Consider the following 10,320-nt stretch of genomic DNA (forward strand, 5'->3'; position numbering starts at 1 on the left):
AAATATGCTTCCGACCAAAAAAACATATTTTTAATTCTACAGCTCTGAGGCAGATAGAAAAAAAAAATGGCATAACTACATGATCAGCATAGTAAAATGAAAGCTCATTGGAACTGAAGTCCTATTGAATACCAGAGAAGAGAAAATTGGACTGAAAAGAAGATAATTGCTTTGAGAAAAAAAAAGCATCTATTTTTAAGCAAAGGATATGAGCTGTTCAGTACTCTCTCTAAAACAAACAATGCATGATGTTCTATGATGAATGAGTTCACTGCCTAATGAAATTCTAAAATTACATTCTAAAAATATAATTTGGGTCTATGATTTGATAAGCAATTTTTAAATGTTTACGAGCTATGCATTCACAACCAAAACTTCTCAAAGATGTAACCAACAACAAGAAGAAACATAGGACAATATGCGGAGGCAGGGGTGGTACCTGGGTGGCTCAGTCGGCTGAGCATCCAACTTCAGTTCAGATCACAATCTCATGGTTCATGAGTTCAAGCCCCACAAGTTCACTGCTGGCAGTGCAGAACCCACTTTGGATCTTCTGTTGCCCTCTCTCTCCCCCTCTCCCCACTTGCACTCTCTCAAAATTAAATGATATTTTTAAAAAAGACAATATGGGAAATGGCAAGAGGAATCATCATGCATTAACTAGTTCTTTGATATCAGAATGATATTGTGTTATACTTGCTAAAGTCAAGTTCTACAATTTAAAAATACTTGCATTTTCTATTAATGCAGATACACTTTTATTTAGATTTTACAAAAGTTTCAAAGAAATAGTGCTACTACTTTGGTATATTTACACATATTCATAATAAAATAACTACTTTACCCTGTTCATTTAAAAACAAATACTATGTCACACCTACATTTATTCATAAAATATTCAATTAAAACATTTATTTTCCCAACAGCTTCAGAGAAAAGAAAGCTAAGACTGGCTTTTAGGAAGTTATAAGATAATTATATATTTTTGCATTTACATGAGCGAAGGAAGCATTTACATGCATGTATTAGACATTAAAATCCTCACTTCCTATTTATGTGCTTGCAATTGGGTGAATAGACTTTAATTCTGAAACTTATTATAGGACCATATTCTGCAGATGCTTACAGATCACAAGCATCCTACTTTACAACAGAGTCAGCTAACTGACTCTGAGTTATCCTGAGTGTATTTCCTTCTTCCTTCCTATTCCAGAGTCATCCCCCACTCATGTGCAATGCTTTAGTTCTTAGTTGTACTTAGATGACTCTGGACAATTTTCTACAAGGCTTTGCTCTTCAAGAAATAGACTCTGAATTGGGAAACCAATGATTGAGCAGAGAACCATGAGGAATAATGCACGTTTCTCCATAGAACTTATGGGTTTGTATGTATACACTATATATATAACTACAGCCAACTCTGCAAAACAGGCTGCCTTGAAAGCACAGTGGTTAAGACCTCTGACTCTGCAATCAGGCAAAGCTAGTTTGAATTCAGACTCCATTGCTTATTTCCTGTGTGAACTTAGCAAATTATTTTATTTCACCTAAGATTACCTCTCCTATAAGAGCAATAAAAGAATTTAAGAGTACTTATAATAGCCAAACACTAGAAACGTTTCTCTGAATGCTTTCTACAATTAAATGGGTACGTGGTGATGTAGTCAGACAATGGCATGCTATACAGCAAGGAGAATGAACAATCTACAACTATATGTAACAAAATGGATAAATCTCAAACAAAATGTCAAATGAAAGAAACAAGACTCAAAACAATACATTGTATGAGTGCATACACACCAAGTTCAAAAATAGGCAAAATAAATCTATGGTGTTGGAAGTCAGAATAGCAGTTACCCTTGAGAGGTGGGACACAACTGGAAACCGGCACAAGGAAGGCTTCTATGGCATTGGTAACATTCTATTTCTTGCTAGAATTTTTGTCTGTTATAATTAAGTTTTTTGTGTTATAATTTAATAAAAAGTTTAAAATTAAAAATAATTTAAAATATATATTATCTAAGAGTCTTTACCTGCTGAAATATTTACAGATGAAATAATATAGTATCTTGGATTTACAGGAAAACAGTTCAGTGTGAGGAAAGGAAGGGAAGAGGCCAAGAGAATAATGAAACAAGATTGGCCATAAGTTGACAGCTATTGAAGCTGAGTAATGGGTGATCATTATACTATTCTCTCTGCTTTCATACAAATTTCTTCAAAATAGTGCTTACTATCAATGTTAGTTATTATTTTAATTATGAATACTAATATGGCTGTCATCTTAAAATATCTATACAAACTGAACTCTTTGAATCCAATCAAGTCATTACATAGAAATAACATGAAGGGGCACCTGGGTGGCTCAGTTGGTTCAGCATCCAACTCTTGATTTCAGCTCAGGCTGTGATCTCACAGTTTGTGGGTTCAAGCCCCCCATCAAGCTCTGTGCTGACAGCAGGGAGTCTGCTTGGGATTCTCTCTCTCTCTCTCTCTCTCTTTCTCTCTCTCTCTCTCTCTCGGTCCCTCCCCTGCTCACACATGCACTCTCTTCCTCTCTCAAAATAAATAAATAAACATTTTTTTAAGTTGAATAAGAAAAAAAAGTGAGGCAACTAGAAAGGACTGCCTGGAGCACATTAGTCCTAAAACCACTGGAAGAACAGGCTTCATCCTTGATTTTATCAGCAAAACTCATAATCGTATTGTTCTATCTGATAATGAAAAGGAAAAATATCAAGAAATGAAAATGTCTAGGCAGCAAAAGCTGTGGGACAACAACTAACAAGCAGTTAGTAAGAGGAAATGTGATCACAAGGGTTCAACACTCAGGGTAAAAAGTTCAGGGTGAGAAAGGCTCAGAAATACTTGAATTTCATATCCATTTTACAGCTGAGCAGGTCTTGTGTGCTTCATGTTTGCATTCTTTACTTCTTTCATCTGAGAACGGGTCATCACTCACCTCCTGGGAGAGCTGGAGCATTATGAGCAGGGACAGGAAAATGAATATCTAAATAATGAAAGAATCTAAAAATTCTGTGCCTCAAAGCTTTCCTTTTGGTCACACATCTTCAGGACTATGAGTTAAGTTAACCATATCAGGAAATGATGAAAAACATTTTTTCAAAAGCCTAGTGTTCAGTAAGTATAAAAATGAATGTAGAAATTGGAATCATTAGGTAGAGCAAAGTAATAAAAAAGTGAATGAAAATTACAAAGCAGTAATTCTTTAAAAAAATAAATTGACTTCTTTAAGACAATCACAATATCCTTGATGACTCTTTAACCATTAAAAACAACATTACAGAAGAATATTAAATTATTTGATAGAAATACTTGAAAGAAATTCACTGAAAGTTAAGTGAAAACAGCAGTCAATAAAAGAGCATTAATGAATTAGTATTATTTCATGGGGGATAGATATAGATACAGATAAATAAATATGATATAGATACAGGTATTTCCTCTCATACTATGCGTATGTATTTCTGTAGAAATACGTAAATACACACATATATGTATATACATGTAAATGCATATTTATATCTGAAATATATACTATAATACTTACATGGTTATCTTTCCATATGTTTTCTAAAATTTTTAATTGACATTCTGTTTTTGTAGTAGGAATATAAGATTATTTAAAATTATTTTTCACTGGAGTGGTTTTCCAACGTTTTGCGGAGGTAGAAACATACAGACCTGTGTTTGGCATGACTTCCCTCTCTTGTTATTATTCAGGATTTCAGTGAATTTGCCTCGAGATAATTTAATAATTAAACAAACAAATACAGCTGAATTTTGTCTGGTGTGTGTCTGGCATTCAGTTTCATTTATTAAATTCCTCTTAATATTTTCTCATAAGAAAAAGAAAAAGGTCATCTTGTCATGATTCTTCAAAATGAACAGGGGTTGCTTTGCTCTCCATGTATTTTCTCTTTCATCTTTACAAATGTCTTAATTCTTCATAACATTACATCACTGTGCTTGCTTCTATAACTTCCTCCTGTGGCATTTTCCCTCTGAGCCATACATAGATTGTGTTTGGGTTCTGCCTAGAAATTCTGCAGACATTCTGCATAGTGCAGAAAAGGGAAATGTTTTCACCTTCAGGGCTTACCTGAAGAAAGTGTCTAACCATTGTGCTGTTGTTGACTTTAAGTGATAGTGGACGGAGAAACACTTTTTGCACTTCCCCGGCAATATCTGAAATATGACATCACTATCTGAATATGTCTTATAGTAGAAAAAGCCCTGGGAAAAAGGAGACTTTTCTCTGACCTCAACGAGCAAGATAATTTTTAAAGATGACCTCATCTCTCTGAACTTATTTCTTCAATTGTCAAATACAGATGATGGAGTTTCATCTCCACACCCCACCACCATTCTGGACCCTCCACCACCACCCACTCGGCAACTGCCAGTCATAGTACCTAAGAAGATGGGGAGTCAGGGTCACAGAGGGGAACAGAGTGTGACAAAAAAGAAAAGGTGACAGGCGTTCATGGGATCCACTGTCACCAATTTTCATTATCTAAAATTATTTTTCCTCACCAAAACAGGAGAGCTGATAAATACACAGACAAATCCTAAACAAGTGATGAGTATTTAAAACAACAGTAAAATTTAAAGTTAATATGGTTAAAAATAAATAAAATTAATTGATTAATTAGCTAAAAAACAAAGATTTGGTTGCTTAACCAGCTGAGCCACCCAGGTGCCTTAGTGGACTGATTTTTTAATGTTAAATACATACTTGCATACTTGGAATATATTAAATTTGGTCATGATATGTCATTTTTAAAAATACATCACTGCATTCTACTAATAACTTGGATTAAGTATTTTTGTGTCTATAGTCATAAAAATAATAAAATAAAATTATTTTTATTGCTTAAAATTATTTCTGTTACCTAAAATATGTTACTTGTTATAACCTTTGTTTCTAATATAAACATCTTGTTTTTACAAAACATAATTTATTGCTTATGTTTTTATACATAATTCTAAACTATTAAAAACACTGTACAAATTGCAAAAATAGGAAAGCAGGTAGGTTTATTTTTTAAAATGCTGATGACAATAATTATAGCCTTACTAAAGGGGAAACAATGTTACAGTTCTAGGGCCAAATTGTGCTCATTTATGCCAATAAATAGTATCTTAATGTTGTGGGTCTGTGTGTGCTTTAGAGATTCTGTCATCTGTAAAATAGGTGCAGTTCAATGTAAATTTGACAGACAGCATTTATCAGAAAATGAATATCTCCATTATGGAAGCAATGGACATAAACTACACACCAAAACTATAAACCTCCAAATATTTTCAGGTATAAATACCTAGATGAACACGAGAGGACAGGCTTTGAGGAGGGAGGTGACAGTGAGCGGTGACAGGAGCATAACTCATCCTAGTGTTGAATCAGACCCGCAAACAAGACGGCTGGTCAGACTCTAGATCAGTTTTCTCAAGAAAATATAAATCTTATGTTTGCCTTTGTGGGATTCAATCAAAATTTGCTATAGAACTTATGTAATAAACTTGGAAGCAGTGGTTCTCAATTGAGAGCCTTCTGTCCCCCCAGGGATTTGGGGCAATGTCTGGAGCCACTTTTGGTTGTCAAACTGAGGATTCTACTGGCATCCAGTGGGTAGAGGCCAGCAATGCTGTTAAATATCCTCCAATGCACAGGACAACTGCCAAAACAAAGAATTATCTGGCTATAGTGTCAATAGTGCCAAGGTTGGAAACCCTGCATGCACTACAGGATCAAAAAACAGTAACACAGAACTACCCTACAACCCAGCAATTTCACTACTAGGTATTTTTATCCAAGGGATACAGGTATGCTGTTTCGAAGGGACATATGCACCCCAATGTTTATAGCAGCTCTATAAACAATAGCCAAAGTATGGAAAGAGCCCAAGTGTCCATCGGTGGATGAATGGATAAAGAAGATGTGGTGTATATATATATAATGGAGTATTACTCGGCCATCAAAGAGTGAAATCTTGCCGTTTGTAACTATGTGAATGGAACTAGAGGGTATTATGCTAAGTGAAATTAGTCAGAGAAAGACAAATATCATATGACTTCACTCATATGAGAAATTTTAGATACAAAACAGATAAACACAAGGGAAGGAAAGCAAAAATAATATAAAAACAGGGAAGGGGACAAAAACATAAAAAATGTTCTTCTTAAATATGAAGAACAAACAGAGGATTACTGGAGGGCTTGTGGGAGGTGGGATGGGCTAAATGGGTAATGGGGCATTGAGGAATCTACTCCTGAAATCACTGTCACACTACATGCTAACTAACTTGGATGTAAATTAAAAAAAATAAATTCAATTAAAAAAAACAGTCACACAAACAAGAACCACCCTCAAGAGCTTAGAGTCTGGCCATGAAGATGAGGCAGAAACACAGCAAAATGGACAAAGCAAGAAAGCTCTAGAAATATTCAGAGGGGCACCTGGGTGGCCCAGTCAGTTAAGTGTCGACTTTTGACTTAGCTCAGCTGATGGTCTTGTGGTTCGTGGGTTAAAGCCTCACATTTAAGCATCGATTCTTGATTTTGGCTCAGGTCATGATCTAATGGTTTGTGGGATTAAACCCCACATCAGGCTCTAGGCTGACAATTGCAGACGCTGCTCGGAATTCTTTCTCTCCTCCTTTCCCTACCCCTCCCTTGTGCTCTCTTCCAAAATAAATAAATAAACCTAAGCAAAGCAAAAGCAAAAAATTCCCTTAAAAAAAAAAGAAATATGCAGAGGAGAAATTACTTGTAGCTTCAGGGATCAGGGAAAACTTTGAAAATAATAGTATAAATATTTATCTTAACATTCATAAAATAACTTAATTTTAAGGCACTATTAATTTTTGTAATTCTTTTTTACATCAATTCAGATAAACTAACCACTAAATACTTATAGAAAACATCCTCTCTATTCTTGAATCTGTATCAAGTTCTCCAAAAAGACAAAGCTGAGTAAAACAGAGTCACTATTCTCTGGAACTCAGGATGGAGTTACATTTCCAATTCCATATAACATTTTCAAGATTCACTCCTTTAAATATGTCATGAGTACCAATTTTGTACCAAATATTGTGTGGCACAGGACTTGAACAGGCAAGTTTTCTGCCCTTGTAGAAATGCCATTTGGAGGAGGGGGAAAAAATCAGACCAAGAAATGTATGATTTCAGTATGTGATTCCTGTTTCCAAAAATACTGGAAAGTCCAGAACTTCGAACTTCGAAAAACCTCCCTACTGTAAAACACCTAGAAATTTTTGCTAAAATACCACCAGCATGTTTTTTTGAAATCTAGCTGAGTAGGAAAGAAGTTATGGAAAACCTGTAAGGGCCTCAAACAAAAAGAGCAACAAGAACAAGGAGAATAAACTGACAGTGAGGTCCCTGGGGTCTGGGGAGGGGGAGGGCACTCAGTCTCAGAAACCAGTAGATTTTAGTGACTAGGCAGGAATAGAACATGAAGCCTCAGGTCCCAGAGATTCAGATCTGGAACTGAGACCTCTGAATAAATCTAAGACCCTTGGACTTAAAAACAAACAAATAAAAAATTACAGACATAGGAAAATAAGAAGGAAACTTACCCATCTTGGCCTGGCTCTAGATAAAGGAAAAAAAAATCGCCTATGCTAAGAATTCACTACACAAACCAGGTTTTAATAGGCTTGATGAGCAAATGTACATTCATGTTTTCTGAGAATCCCCCATCCAGAATTTTAACACAAGAAGCCCTGAATAGGGAATCCCCACAGGATACCTGACAGTTTATGCATGCAGTCCATCCCTTGCGACCAGCAATAGCGCTTCAGAAATCCCTGAGATTGTACCTAGCAAATAAAACTTAGTGCATAATCTTTGTCCCCTGTTTGCACATGTGTGCTCGCTCTCGCTCTCACTCTCTCTCTCCCTCCCTCTCTCTCTCTCAAAATGAATAAATAAACTTTTTTTAAAAAAAAGTTAGATTCTATTCTAAGCCCTTTAAATATCTTAAGCAAGGGAATGATATGATCTGACTTATATAGGCTCACTGTAAAAATAAAAAAAGTTAAAAGCAAATATACTGGAGAAAACCAAGAATGAAAAAGAGGATGGTAATGAAGAGACAATTGCATGAACTTGGGTGAAAGATTGCAATGGCTTGAAATAGAGTGCAGAGCAATGGAAATGGAGAGAAGTAAATGGGTTTTAAGTGTGCTTGGAATAAAAAAAGACAGTATTGCTGATAGATTCTATATTGAAGATGAGAGAGAATAAAAAATGATTTGTACTGTATTATAAAGAGCTTGAACCTTTTATGGCCAACCGCTGAAGGGATATTTACTGACAATCCTTAGTACACGGAGAACTTGTACGGGGGCGGGGGGGAGGTTACAAATAAAAGAAACTCTAAAGCTTTTAAGGAGCTTGAATTCTACTAGTAGAGGTAGGATTGATGCAAATATATGTACTTATAAGTTATACAATGTAGTAGACAACTGTAACTATTAGAGTAATAATAACATTCATCAAGGGTATATTATGTACCCAGTACATACGTCTCATTTAATACTCCCCAGAGTTAAGCATTATTGTCATTCTGTTTTATACATGGAAAAATAAAAACTCAGGGAAGTTAGACAACTAGTACAGAATCAAAGAGCTTGTAATTAGCAGAACTGACATTAGGACCCAAGTGGACTGACCCCACTGGCCATTTGTTTAATGAATGCCCTACGCTGCTTTATATACCTTTAGTATACTTGGGAACTGCAACTTAGACATGCACAGAGAAATGTAACTCCTTTGACTGAAATTGCTTCCTCAGAAGCCTCTATCAGTTGGTTCGAGGAAACGGGATTAAACTTTTCTCGAGACTGTTTAAAACTTAGTTCCATTCAGTATTTGAAACAATCTCTTTAGATAATGTTTTGACCTGTCTAGAAAAGAAATGTAGATTTCTCAGCCTTCCACCATATCCATGTGAACCAGCACATATGCACATACAAGATGGTGTCGGAATGGATGAGGAAGGATGTGGTTTATGTGTGGACAGAGAACCACTGAAGTTCCCCAGTCATGGGCTTGATGTTCAGGCCCATCTCTTTGTTGCTTGCTCTGCTGGCATTCATGGCTCAACTCCTTTGCTGGAATCATCCTGATCCGGGTCTCTTAGCTGACTGAAAACTGAAGAGTATTCCCTAGTTAATGGAGTCCTGGCAGTGCTGCAGATCTCCCCACATCTGTGAGGTTTCCTACATCCAACCACTGGCCCCACAGCCTATCTCCTGCCTCTGCTTCAGAACTGCTCCTGTCTCAGAAGGCTCCAGGGCTATGTTGACAATATAATTTATCATCCAAATCAAGACACTGTGGGAGTGACAGGAAGGTGTACTATAACTACAGTGGAACAACTGGGGTAAACTAGGACAGTCTCAAACTGGGACGTAGGGCAGGCCTGGCTCTCAAACCAGTAGCTTTGCAAGTTCCCCTTCGAGAAGTTTCAACACCCCTGGGTTGTATTTATGCTATACTGGATGGAGGAGAAGTCCTGGAAAGCTCAACTTTGAGGGCTCTCCCTAGCAACATTGCACAGTCGAGTTCAGACTCTTGGGGTTTAGTCCCATGTTAGTCTCAGCCCACAAGGCAATCTCCTTCAGATCCTAAATGAAATAGCCTCCCACACACCTGCTCCTCTTCTGGGAAAACCCAGAGAGGGAAATGGCTCATATGCCATAGGGGAAGAGGTATCTTCTTTTCACTATGGAAAAATTCTGTGATTCAAGTTTTCCAGACTTTCTCATCTAAAGTTAAAGGAGATTGGGGGAAAAAATCAAACTCTCAACTCCACAAAGCCCTGCTTTCAATGGTATTGTCTGGGTAAGAAGTCTAGTGCCTGCCCTCTTATCCTTGACCTCTAAGCCTCAAGACTCAGCTTTAGAAGCAAAAGACTAAATGAAAATGATTTAAGCGATGAGGTGGAAATAAAATGCATTGGTTTAATTCTTGCAAAATAAAATAACTAACACTTTGAAGGCTGCTGGTTCTCTGTCATTCCTGCCTACAAAGAAGTATTTAATGTCATTCAAAATTAAGACTCTTAATACAGACTTGATAAGATGAATAAACAAATGCCTTTTGTAAGATACTCAGAATGAGTAGCTCTCCAGAGGTCAAAGTTCAGCTGATTCTGTATCTAAGATCTTGTTCTGAATATTCTATGATTCTGAGATTTTTAACCATGAAAGGCCAAAAGGTATTATGTATCAGGTTTGCACTTAGGGCTTTGCTTACTCATTTAAGTGT

This window comes from Suricata suricatta, chromosome 7 (assembly GCF_006229205.1).
Source record: "Suricata suricatta isolate VVHF042 chromosome 7, meerkat_22Aug2017_6uvM2_HiC, whole genome shotgun sequence".
NCBI lineage: Eukaryota > Metazoa > Chordata > Mammalia > Carnivora > Herpestidae > Suricata > Suricata suricatta.